Here is a 13,122-nt window from a genome sequence, read left to right on the forward strand (position 1 = left end):
GGAGAGCTAGACAATACTTAGTCATAAAATGGTGTTTTGCCCATGATGTTATCAGTAAGAAAATTCATACTATTGCAAAGATGCAAATGATGGCTTAATTATACACTCCTACTACCATAAGATGCTTTTAGATCTTTCCCTCAGACTCATGTACTGTGCTAATTAAGAGTAATCCGACTGGAGGATCCCAGAGCAATGCTGCTGCATATTTTTTCCAGCTTATGCTGGAGCTCTTATGTTCTTTTCTTAAATAATTAATGATCATTACTGCCTGCTGTGCTGTGGATATGTGCTAGTGATCTCAGATCCCAGCATATTTGCACCATTCCTGTTCCTGTCAGCAGCTTGGTTTTGCTCTTTGCAGAGGCTTTCATGTTAAGACCTTCATTAACTGGCGGTGGGGTGTGGATTTCAGTGGCACTGGGCTTTCATGTCAGTAAGTTGCAAGCTGTTCGTTACTGTGACTCTTTTTATGCAGTTAAGTTAAATACAGAGTAAAAAGAACAGGTGCTTTTTAGTAAATGACACTTAGTACACAAAGCATTTTTATCTTCCGGGGTTTTATACATGCCTCGCTGGCCCCACCGGTGGGTGCGCTGGGTGAGCAGTGTTGCTGTTAAGCCCGGTGGGAAACCGAGCTGCAGGTCCTGATGGAGCAGGAGCGGTGAACCTTCCATGGCTTCTGTCTATTACAATTTGATAAATTTTTTTTTCTTTAAATTTGTAATGTTTTAAATTAATTTCTCTGTGTTCACTGCGGGTTTACTCTGCTCCAGCCTGTCTAGGGGGAGGATTACATTATTTTGGAGTGCTTGCATGGCCAGGTGAGTGCCCGTTCTGGGGGGCTCTCGGAAGACGGGCTTCCCTGGGTTTGCGGATTTGGCTTAAATTGCGCTGGCGGGGGTCGTGCAGCGCCCCGGCGCGCCCAGCAGAGCAGCCCGCTGCCGTGGCGCCGCCGTGGCTGCCCGGGGTGCCGGGGGGGGCTGCCCGGGGTGCCGGCGGGGGTGCCGGGGGGGCTGCCCGGGGTGCCGGCGGGGGTGCCGGGGGGGCTGCCCGGGGGGCTGCCCGGGTGCCGGGGGGTTGCTCCGCCGCCCGCTGCGGTCGGGGGATCCGCGAGGGGGCGAGCGGGGGCGGGGTCCCTCCCGCGGGGGCGGGGTCCCTCCCACGGGGCCGCCCCTGCCCCGCCTCTCGGCGCCGCGCCCCGCCCCGCCCCTTCCTCCCGGCCGGCCGGCGGGAGGTGCCCGCGGGCCGCCGCTGCCCTGGGCGCCGGGACCGCGCGTCCCTCCCCCGGCGCCGCCCAGGCACCGCCCTCCCCCCGCCCCAGGCTGCCGCGGTGAGTCACGGCGGAGGAGGCGGCCGCTCGGCTCGGCTCGGCTCGACTCGCCCGCCCGCGCCGCAGGACCGCCGGGGCCGGCGCGGCCCCGCAGGCAGGTGAGCGCGGCCGCCCTTTGTGCGCGGCGCCCGGCCGGGAACAAAGGCGCTCGCCGGGCCGCGTCGCCGCCGGCCGCGGGCCTCTCTTCGGCCGCCCCGCCGGGGCCGGCGGCCGCTCCCCGCGTCCCCCTGCGCGGCCCGGCGGCGGAGCTCGCCCGGGCGCCGCGGCCCCAGCCCCCGGTGGGCGCCGCCAGGCCGCGGCCCGGTCGCGCAGGTACCGGCGGCGCCTCGGCGGCCCCCGGCATCATCCCCGCCTCGCGGCGGCGGGTCCCTGCCAGCCATGGCCGCGCTCGGGCGGCAGGTGAGGGCGCTGCCCCGCGAACGCCGCGGTGCCCGGCGGCTCCCCCGGGAGCGGCGCGCCTGGCGGCTGCGGGGGCGGCCCGGGGCGGCGGCACCCGGCGCTGTCAGGAGGGCGGGGGGGTGGCAGCGCCTCGTGGGCCGGGGCCGCACCGGCGCGGTGCTCCCGCTCCCCGGGTGCGAGGGCTCCTCTCCGGTGAAGGGGGTGCTGGCTGTGCCGTGTCTCCAGGTGCGCGGCATCAGCGGGCGTTTGCCTTCTGGGGAAGAGAAGACTTCGCTCTGCTGTGTGTCATCTCTGATTTGACCGTCCCTTGGCTTGGCACACCGAACAGAACAAGCTTTGATGCTCAGCGAGATGAGAGCAAGATATTCTGCAGATTTGGTGGTTTAAAAAAAAAAACCACCAAACTCCCAATAAAAGAAAACAACAGGCAGAGGAGACAATGTAGGTGTGCCTGTTCAGTGTTCCGATTCGAGTTGGCACTAGTGTGGCGATAGGCCATGCCTACTGAGTGTTTGAAGAACATAATTTTAAAATACATTTGAAAAATCAAAATTTCATGCTTAGTTTTGGTTGGCTGCTGAACTTGTAAGCTGCCGGCTACTTTGCCTTTGGTATTTTTGGAGCTCATCTATGATGGGAGGTAGCATGCTGAAGGAGAAACTCTACATAAGTGGTGATAAGAGGCTAAGCTGCGTACTTCAGGGGGTTTATTTTGAATGTATGGGTATTCAAGGTGAGGAGTATGGCTACAGAAAACGATGCGCTACTACTTTTTTAAATGCAGGCTCATTTTCTTACCGATCTAAAAGCTGTTGTTTGCCTTGACAAACAGATTCAGCTGGAAAATGGTGGCAGGTGTACTTCAGGTACATGGCAGTTGCTTCACTTTGCCATTGCCTGAAAAAACATCACCTCATTCTCCATCTCCAGCATCTTGGCAGAAATTGGCAGCTGCTTCAGTGTAATTTAGAATCATTGGTAAATGGATTTGTGTGCTCTCTAGTTAGGTGGTGCATGTTAGACAGTGTAAATCTACAAGGAAGCCTGTAAGACTGAAGAAATGCAAGAGCAACGGCCATTTTCAATGAGTTAACTGAAAATTGGTTGGCTGAAGTTTTATGGCTTACCCAAAATTGCTTCAAAGAAGTAGTTCTCTTGTAGTTCATTTTAAGCATTGCAACAGAGGTTATGAAAAGTTGTATAGAACATAAAAGTGCTTTCAGGATTCTTTTTGACATCCAAGTGGGAAGATTGTGAAATCTTCACCAGGAAGATTGTCCCATAGCCTGATAGGAGTCGTCGTAATAAATACAGATCAGATACACCGCAGTTGTCACTTGCCAGCATGAGTTGCGTAGAGGAGTTGTGGGTACTGCACATCGGTGTAGGTGTGGGGAAAGAGGGCTGTTTGCTCACCACATGAATTGGAGCCCCTGCCTGTTGTCTTAACAAGAGTTAGTCACACGTTTCACTAGGTATGTAACATCATAATGTTAAGTATTAGGGCTGCACAGAAATCAAGTTCTGAGTCCCAGTTCTGTGGGAGGTCTGTAGTTGGACCAGTTTCTGCTCTCTTCCATCCTCTGCCGTTTCCCTCCTTCCCCCATCCTGGGTCTTAGATCACTTTGCAAGAGGAGAGAGAGGTTTCCTGAACAACTTCTGTTACATTCTAAACAGAAGCCAAATTTTGTTATAACCTGAATTTTGTTATTGCAAATATCGACTGTGTTATACACGCCTATTGCTAAAAATTAAAAATCATCCTGCAGTTGCGTACAGGCAAATAAAAACTAATGTCTGAATGTGTTTGGTATGGTGCCGCTCATGTCAAAGGTTGATGCTTTGCCTAGGAAACAACTTGTGTGAAATTGATGTATTTATGTTAGCTTGAGGTTTTTTCCTCTCCAGAGTATTTGTCATCTATCACAGTCATAACAGTTAGGATTTTTATTAAGTATAGAAATTCATAAGTTTGTTGTTGACTGCAAAGCATGCCTCCTGAGCATCTGACCTAATTTTAAGTGTCAAACACGCACCCAAGTGCTGTGCGTACAGAGAGGCTTTTGGAGGCTGCTGTTGAATATGCTTGGGGAAACTTTCAGCAATTTTTTCCAGAAAAGGAGAATTAGGTATCTTTAGAAATATTTCTATATGTGCAGATGCAAAACTGCATTTCTTGTTATTACAAGCTGTCAGCAGATTGGATTTGCTGCTGAAATACAAACAAGGACAGTAGCAGCTGTTACAGCTGTACCATACCATTGTGTACATCACACAGAAGTCATTGAACCTGATTTGAACCTGTTAATGTTAATAGGAAAATTTTAATCTTAATAAATACGCCAAATGTTTATGTTCTGGGAGCTGACATAAGTATTACATCTAGAAGCTGATTATAATTCAGTCTTCAGATAGTGAGAGTAAAGCACTTCTGCTGTTTCGAAATGTGTTAATAGTCATGAGGGTAAAGCTGGTCAATCACGTTCTCTATTTAAACTGTCAGCACGGTACTTCTGGAGCAGTATGGTAGGATATTCAGCCAAGAATAAACCTTCATTTGTAATAAGAAAAATGTTTAAAAATCATAGTGTTTGATAGTTTTCACTGAGCCCTCTTTAAACTTGGTCCTCTGTGTTTTTCTGATAGACTAACTGAAATCCATCATGTCTTGTAAGGTTCTGTCTGAAAGTATATGTATGTAAGTATTTTTGATAATATTTTTTTTTGTCTTTGGTGTTAAACCATATAACCAGAAACTGTACATAATTTGAATTCATAATGCCTTTAAAAAATTTCTTTTAAAATAACTCTGCATCACAGGTATTAGATTTTTTTGGTGGGCCTTTTTTTTTTTTTTTGTTTGGAGTTCTGATTTGCTGGAAAAGTAATAGTATCCATTAGTTTAATTCCAGTAAAGCTATTGCAGGTATGTGAATAGTCCCAGAAAATGCTTGGTTTGATGCTGCTGTACACCAAAGATGTCAATTATTGGCATGAAAACATTTTGTCACCTACTCCACATCCTAAGAAATGTTGGTAGTCTAATGGTCTTGCTTCTAAGTGCATGGGAGAAATGATAAATAGATAGGTTTTAAATGTACTAAAAACTTAACAGCAAACTTAATTTCATTTAGAGAAAGACCAAAACACTTTGGTTACTGTTATTGATGCGGTTGTATCTGTGAGAATGGATGAGACTTAAGTTCTTTTTCCCTTTAAAGAGCCGTGGCCTGTCTGTGAACTTCGGTTGGCATAAGAAAGCGGACAGACCAGAATGAGCAAAACTATGGCGTGTTAATAGGTGAGAAGAAGCCAAAGATCAGAAAAACAACCAAAAAACATTAGTTGGCAATTGAATATGAGAACACTCTTCTGACTCAGGGGTTTGTTTTCAGACTCAGTGTTGGGGAAGCATATGTAACAAATGCTTAAAAAAACTAGGAAAGTTAATTTCTTACTTCTGCTCACTACTGGTGATTTGACAGAATGTTACAGTGGTTACGCGTGGTTTAAATGTCAGTTTGAATATGGAAAGCCTGGTTGTACTTCCTGCATTTTAGTAAGTATTTTGAAGGTTTAACAGAACATGAGATCTGCCAAGCCTATTTTTTCTTCTTAAAAAAATAATGTGGATACATAATAATTTCTAACGCTATTTTAAAAGCAACAGCACCTACCATCTCCCAGCCTAAAAAATCATACCTGGAGATAAACTGCCATGAAAAAAAAACCTAAAAATTTCAGCTTCTTGCATTGTTGGAATTCCTGTGACTGACTAAATTAGCTACTGATTGGGGAACAGAAGCAGAGCCAGTAGATTTGTATGACTATTACACTTGTCTTAGGATGTTCCATTTTGTTTCCTTGCAAATATGTAGAACAAAAACTTAATTGAATTTTCAGAAAGTCAATGTTGTCGGTGTTAGGAGGGTAAGTAACAAATATGGAAGCAACTTAAGTAATCATCTCTTGTTTATGACCATGACCAAGCTCTGAAACTTCCTGACTCAGTTTATCCGTCTATAAAATTAGTTGACTGCTTCACAGGAATGTTAAGATGTTTAATTAAAGTGTAATTGTTTTGCCTCTGAACTCATCCAGGTCCTGATTCAGTGCACATTGAAGTCAGTGAGGAGCTTTTAATTAGTTTCATTGAACTTTAAGTAAGTGTAGTGTATGCCCACCCATGTCCACTTAAAGGAAATGTGACCTAAATTTTCGCAGCGGAGATTCTGTAAAGGAGCAGTGAAAATACTGAAACAGTGTAAGGGAAACTACTGATGGAAGGCTTTTGTAGCAATGAGAAGCGCATAGTGCAGCTGCGGTCGTCTCTGGTGCCTGTTGTCGTACTAACATAATGTTAATAGACTTTCCTAACTTTGGCTGTGCTGGATGTTATACAGAAAACTGAAATTGTCATTGTGCCCTGGCAGCTTGCACAATTGGTCAGTCGAGGCAATATCAGACTTCAAACAGTAACTGAATGTTTATGTGAAAATGATCAGCAATAACACACTTAAAATACAATTAACTTTAAGAGTTGATGCCAAATTGAGAAAAATACGAGCATTCACATCTGCTTAGCTGCTTTTTTTTTCAGGAATGTCTGTAGATGCCAAATAATACGCATTTGTTTATGTGGAATTCATGAAAGGTTTTGCTTAACTTCAGAGGTCAGAAACATCAGGTTTTTTAAACGGAACTTTTGTCACTGAAAATTTGGTCAGTGCCTACAAGGGGAGTCAGCAAAATAAACCTTCCACAACTCATGTAAAACTGCAGCGGTTTTCTTAATGTTACACTGTCATGATTCTTAATTCATTAGCTCTTACAAAATGTGTTTTAAACCTTAAATAAAATTCTGCACACGTAATAGTGTGCATGAGGACATACAGTTTTGGTACCTCATTTTTAATATGTCCATTTCATTGTTCGTTTCTTGGTAGCTGCAATTTTTGACATGATTGCTACAAGCTTGCTCCTTTTGTTGAGAAACTAAATATAATAAAGGTGTACTGTAATTGTGCTAACGGTTTGGGAAGTGCAAAATCTGTCTGCAACTTCAGTAATTCTCATTGCCCATTCTGCCTTGAACTGGTGGTTGTCACATGCAGTCCTGCTCATGGAAACTTTCTGAAGCCGTGTGGAATCTTACAGGACTTTTAACTTGTAGAAGGATCAACCTTGTCTTGAACATCGTTGATAATGGTCTATGGACTAACATCTTTTGTTATTATTGGTATATATTGGTGTTTGATTAATCAAAATTCATATTGTTGCATCTTTGTGATGCCTCTATTCTTAGGGGAGTGGGTGCCATTTATCCTATAAATGTGCCAAATTTTACATATATAGGAGATCTTGAAAGAATGAGTTTTAAGTACTTCACAGATCACCACTAGTGAAGTTAATAATCAGACTTGCCACACAATTCCACATACGGTTTCCCATGCAGCTCAGCTTGGTTGCCTTTAACATATGTGTATTGTAAGTCTTGTACTTCTACTTTTTCTCTGTACTCTGAGCCTAATCGGTCCCAGCACCGACTGGGACTTGATATAACCCTTAAAAAAATCCTGTGGTCAGTAATTTTATTTCTGTTTAGCCCACGCGTGTGTGCGTACAGTAGTGCTAAAGGGAGATTTCTGCTGTTAAACCAGTGACCTTGTACAGGTTTTTTTGCAGTTCAAGGCTAATACAATTCAGGTAACACTCAAAGTCATGGCTAGGGAGGAAGGAAATTGCATCCTTTTTCCTGAGAATTAGGAAGTCCCATGAAAGCAAGATTTCTTTCCTTGTAATTCCACTTCACCAAAAAATGTGGAAAGCAAAATGCCTATGGTGAAATTGGTGCATAATTAGGAATTTGTTTTAAACTTGCGAATGTTACAAGTCCTCTGTCAAAATTTTTTCCTTCCTTCCTCTTCTCTCGATCAGATGTCTTTGCAGCATGGTATTGTTTAGTGAGCTAAAGAAGGTAACAAAAATCCTTTTTGTCTGCTTTTTGTTTTTAAGTAGTCCTTCAGAGAAGAGAGGAACTGGCATACTTTTGACATATGATTAAAATAGCTATTTAGACCAGTTCATTAAATAGTATCAAGGAAAGTTCTCAAGGAGTATTATTTTGTGAAGGCCCTGGGAGTAGGGGTCTCTTGCCCATATTATCCTATAATATTAATGATGCTAACAGATCACTGGGGAGGCAAAGGTTTTGTGTGGTGATTACTGCAAAAAAGATGATCAATTAATCTATTCATATTAGACAAATAGCCATTAATTCTTAGTTCAACTTGCAGCAAGAGCTATTAATAAAATACATTTTAAAATAGCTTAAAAATTAAACCATACATTGATTCAAAACTGAAACCACTTTGCTTTTTGCATTATGCAGAGTATCCATGAGGAAAGCAGCCCAGAAGATCAGGGGTTTGGGTGTGGTTTTTTTTGTTGTTCTTTGTTTTCTCTAAAGAGGCAAGATAAGTAGGTGTCATGAGGCGTGTATTTATCACTTTGCACAGCAAACTTTATTGATGTATGAGGCCAGAACAGTATTTCATGTTGTTGTCCGATGGTTAGGCAATTTTGGTAGTCAAGAACTATTAATCTAAGAGTCTGGTCCTAACACTGTGCTTTGACACAGTATTGCAAAATACTAAAATGCTAAGTAGTCACCAACCTAATAACAGCTCACATTTTAATTGCTTTAAAAAAAATATCTAGTTAGCCATAATCTCTACTATAAAAGATCTGTAGGCATTTTCAGTCTAAAATGATGTTCGGATGTCAGTATAAATTACAGGAAAGCATAGGTCACATTTTAAATTGAAAGCTCTCTCTAATAATCCTAGGCATCTGTAGAAAGATACTGTGTCGATGAGTACCAAAGAAATGCCCATAAACGTGCTGGTGCCTCAGTGCATGGAATAGTGAGAGAAGCCGTTGCGGTAGGCATTACTCACGATGTCTGGTTAAATATAACAATGCAGTGTGCTTGAGCTGCTGAGAAGTTGTCACTAGACCGCAGGCAGCTGGACTCCAAATATGGTACTTTTGGGTTTTGGGGGCTTTTACTGCATGCTTGTAAATTGAAAATAAGTGTTATTGTTATTTTAACTGCTTACAGACACTTACTGGAATTTTGCCTGTTCTGATTTTGGGACTGTCTGTCATGCTTTAGGATTAACAGTGTCATTTTCCTTTTTGTGGAAGTTGACCGAGGCATCACATTTTTGCACTAGGCATAAGTTTAATTTCCAAATGGTTTAATTAAAAAAAAAAAATTGGAATACAGATACAGTTTTCATGAAACTGGTTGGAAGCATATCAAGTACTGAAGTGCTTGTCCATTAGCAGAGCTGGTAATTCTGCATGTGTGCTTATTCGTGCCTATTTCTGTTTCCTGTTCCATTTCAAGCCACTTGAGAATAACTGGAGAAGGTTGAAAAAACATCCTGCACCTTGGGCATACACAAATACTTGCATCGGTGTTGACATTGTACTCCGTTGTATAGGCATGGTAGGCTTATTTTAGGTTCATTATGAAGACCAAACCAATTTCTTGCTTCTACAGTCAACTCATTCTTAATCAGTGTTTATGCTTCGTGAGTGTAGCGTGTTTATCTCCTGTGTATTAAGTTATCTTTTAGCCTGTTGAGTTTAGTTTCTGTGATATAAATGGCAACCTTCAGTAAACCCCAGTTTTAATGCTAATGATCTATAAGTCTTCAGAGGATTGCGAGTCTGGCGTTACCACTTCTTACAGAGCTTCTCAGAAAACGTGACTTTGGTCATAAAGCTGATTGACATGACAAGAAAATGAAGTGACCACAATTAATGGTCTTGATCTTCCTTGTACGTGTTTGTGTATTGGCCTTGGTTCAGTTTCTGTGATGATCACAGAACAGACATGCTGCAGGAGGCTGTCAGTGTCAGTAATTAATAGTCAAAAAATATGATACTGCATAGGTGGAGGTGTTAATATGGGTACATATTTGTACAACGTGTGCAGCGTGCCTACCATGTAAAATGGGATAGGTACATTGGAAATAATTTTTTGATTCTTGTAGACAGTTGTTAAAATGTTTACCTGTTACTGGTGCTCCTTTTTTCCACTGGTTTATCATTCAAATTAAAAACAAACTTTGAAAATAAGCTTCCTAAGAGCAAGAAAGGCGTCTCAAGTTTGTTATATCTATGTGCTGGAAACTTCACTTTCTGTTTCTGAAAAGGTAGATTGTTTACAAAGATATCCACAGAAAGCATTACCATACAGTTTTGTTTTGAAGATGTATGCGTAACACTTTTTTTTACAGCAGTAATTCTGTTGTGTGGGATACCTGGCAATTAAAATCATTGGCTATCTATCATTAGTGCCTAATTTCCTGTCTAGGAGATTTGTAGCTTTGTTATAAATAGGGAAGAGGTGTGTGACCACTGCTACAGCAAGAGCAGCACCTGTCAGTCCAGCTGTTGAAGACCATCTTGAGTGAAGTATTGTAATTTTCTTTTAGAATTGTTTCTTGGACTGGGATAGAGTTTCTGTATAAACTGCTGTAGCTGAGTGTTGTTACTTTTTCAGAATTTTTGACAGTTTTGTCTTTGAAGTGTGAATACCTTAGTGAAATGCAAGTCTTTTTTTAAGGTTTTGTTGCTGTTACACATCTGATTTCAGAGGCTTCAAGTTGACTGACGTGAACTACCTAAAAAGCTGTACTGCCTCTTCTCACTGTATGAGACATGACAGATGTCTTCTCTTTGAGAGATTGCTGCTGTAGTATGGAGAAAAAAAATAATCATCTGGTTTGTATGTCTCTGCAGGCCAGGAGGCAAGCATAAACTTCATAAAAATTGTGATTATAATGGTAGAGGGTTTATTTTTTTTCCAGTTAGCTGGAACATTGATGTAAGGACTGTTTTATTATATTGGGAAGCTTTTCTGAATGCACTTCATTACTACTTTTGAAGTCCTTTTGAAGCTCTGAAAGGTGCTCCAGCACTGGGGGGGAAAAAACCCCCCACTTGTTTTTATAGATTTTTCATATCTAAATGACAGTGTTTGGGGCTGTTTCCTGTCCCTCTTCAAGAGGGAGAGGACTGTACTGTTTTGTTAAAAACTTCTGCCTAACATTTAAGAGATGTGAACCTACCACTGGAGTTCCAACTGTAAATTGACCAAATTCAGATTCAAAAGTCAACTGAAAGAGAACACTGAACATAGAAACAATGGGGGTGGGGGGGGGGGGAAGTATTAAATATTTCAACTGCTACTGTTCACCTATAAATAGGTAGCTGTTATGAATTCTTCATTGTTGTATCTCTCTGGAGATGGGAATTAATCCAATCTCCAGCTGCCTGTGACTGAAGGTCACAAGTCAGGCTGAATTAGAGAAAAACTTGTAGCAGGATTTTGCGGACTCTGGGTCCTGACCTCAGGTTTCAGGCTCCATCTTGGAAGGTTTGTAGGGCTCTAGCTGTTCTCCGTAAAATGTCATTGGAAAATTAACAAGGCTTAAAGGTGCAGCATCCCCTTGCACTTAAAACTTCCCAGTATGACTGTGTTTTCACCACTGAAGTACTCAGTAGTGTAACTGTGGAGGCTAATAGCTTAACCTCGTATAATGATGCCATGGAGTTTCTTCATGCTGGCTGTTAACTCCATTTGTGTAGTGCAAAGGAAACCTGCAGCGGTTGGTTTTATTCACTGTAACTCCTTATCTGAGCTTTTATAATCCTATCCCATTAATTGAGGTTTTTAGCTGCCTTGAACAGAACCAGCCAGACTCAAGAAAAAAAAATAATTGTAGCTGAACTAACTCCTGTTGATTTCTTTTGGCTGTAACTGGAAATGATACAAGATATTAAAGAGGTAGTCAGCTGTGACTTAAATTTAAGGAGCTTGATAGATGGCCACTTAAGTACCCTGATTTATTGAGGCTGAATATGTAAAATATTACATTTGCTGGCAGCTTACTGCCTTTTTCTGCCTTTTTCTCCCCCACCCACCCCCCCCCCCCCCCCCAGTTTAGGCTGTACAAATTGCTCAGTTTCAGGTTGTTTTTTCCTATACCAGTAAAATGTGGAATTTAAGCATTATAGAAGACTACAGTATTGGGGAGAATATGTATGTAATCTGAAGGAACAAAAGCTCATGTTGTTTTCTCATTGCATTAAATAAGCATGTCTTTAAATGGCATGCTTAAGTAGTTTGCCTTATGCAAAATTTATAAACATACCGATTTTTAGTGTGTTTTTTTCTTTTTCTGTTGCGATATGTAATATTTTGGGGGTTTCTGTGTGTGGTTGGTTGGTTGGGGGTTTTTTGTTGGTGTGGGCTTTTTTTATTTTTTTGTTTATAAAGGAATGATGGGGGGTGTCAGTAATTTAGAAGTTCTTTATTAGGAGCCCATCTGTGGCATTGTCCAGCGGAGAAGCCCTTCCAGGTTTTGAATTCCTAAGAGTATAGGCGGAAGTGAGGGAAAGTACAGTGACGAATCTGTAATTTTCAGTTGCTGTGAGTTGGAATCCTCCTCTACGGAAAGCATTCAGTCAGCACACTTCTTGCTGGTGAGCTTGAGTTTCCTTGGAAGCTGTTCCATCTGTTTGTAGAACAGACTAGTTAAGCTGAGTTTGTGTGCAGATTTCTCCTGTCCACATTTATTTTTTTAAAGTGAAAACACAGTAGCTGATGTTCTAAACTTAGTTAGGAAAAAGGGGGAGGCTAACTGCAAAGACAGTATTTTTTCATTACATGCTGTTGTGTCCAGGGTTAGTAGCTGAACAGAAAGCTGGTACAGTCTTTTAGTTAGTTTTTGGGAAGGATTATACTGTATTGTCTGTCATTATAAACTTTTCAGGACAAGTAACAGTGTGGAGAGGTAGGGCAGCATTTCTTAGTGCTACCGGAAAAGTTAAAAACACTTAATCCCCTTCTGCTTCGGTAACATACTTGTAAAGTAGCCCAGCGTCCTCAGTGCAAATGTACCTACACCTTATGGTTCCAAACCCACGTCCCGTTTACTCTAGTCTCTTAACTTATTGCCTTGCTAGAAAGTGTAACCTCCATCTGTGGTGTTTTGCATGAAGGTGATGCTGAAACTGTCTTTTGCCGAGGGGACGGGAGTGCACATACTCTCTCCACAGCCAGAGATGGGTTTGGTAGCAGACAAACAGGCATCAGAAGGGGGATGTCAGGCGTGCTGGACTCTGCCCAGTCCACATGTTGGGCCTTGCAAAGCAGAAGGCATTCCTGTGATCCTCACCCAGCCCTTCTGCAGGCAGCAGGGGAGCCAAGTGCTGTTGAACAGGACAGCTTTGCCGTTTGTTTACTGACCGGCCTCATTTACTGCTTGGAAAGGGAGGGAATGTTTTCTAAACTCAAATTTTATTGCTTT

At 42.6% G+C, this 13,122-nt stretch overlaps 1 protein-coding gene across 2 annotated transcripts in view; it reads left to right on the forward strand.

Moving 5' to 3' along the window:
• The first annotated feature begins 1,237 nt into the window (after positions 1–1,237).
• Positions 1,238–13,122, forward strand: part of CTNNBIP1 (catenin beta interacting protein 1) — a 32,509-nt gene continuing 20,624 nt past the window's right edge. Inside the window, exon 1 of one of the 2 annotated variants that reach the window (XM_055800203.1) lies at positions 1,238–1,431. The gene's annotated coding sequence lies outside the window, so the exon portion shown is untranslated. The remainder of the gene's footprint in view (positions 1,432–13,122) is intronic. The other variant, XM_055800202.1, reaches the window with a different exon arrangement.

The sequence above is a fragment of the Falco peregrinus genome, chromosome 3 (assembly GCF_023634155.1).
Source record: "Falco peregrinus isolate bFalPer1 chromosome 3, bFalPer1.pri, whole genome shotgun sequence".
NCBI lineage: Eukaryota > Metazoa > Chordata > Aves > Falconiformes > Falconidae > Falco > Falco peregrinus.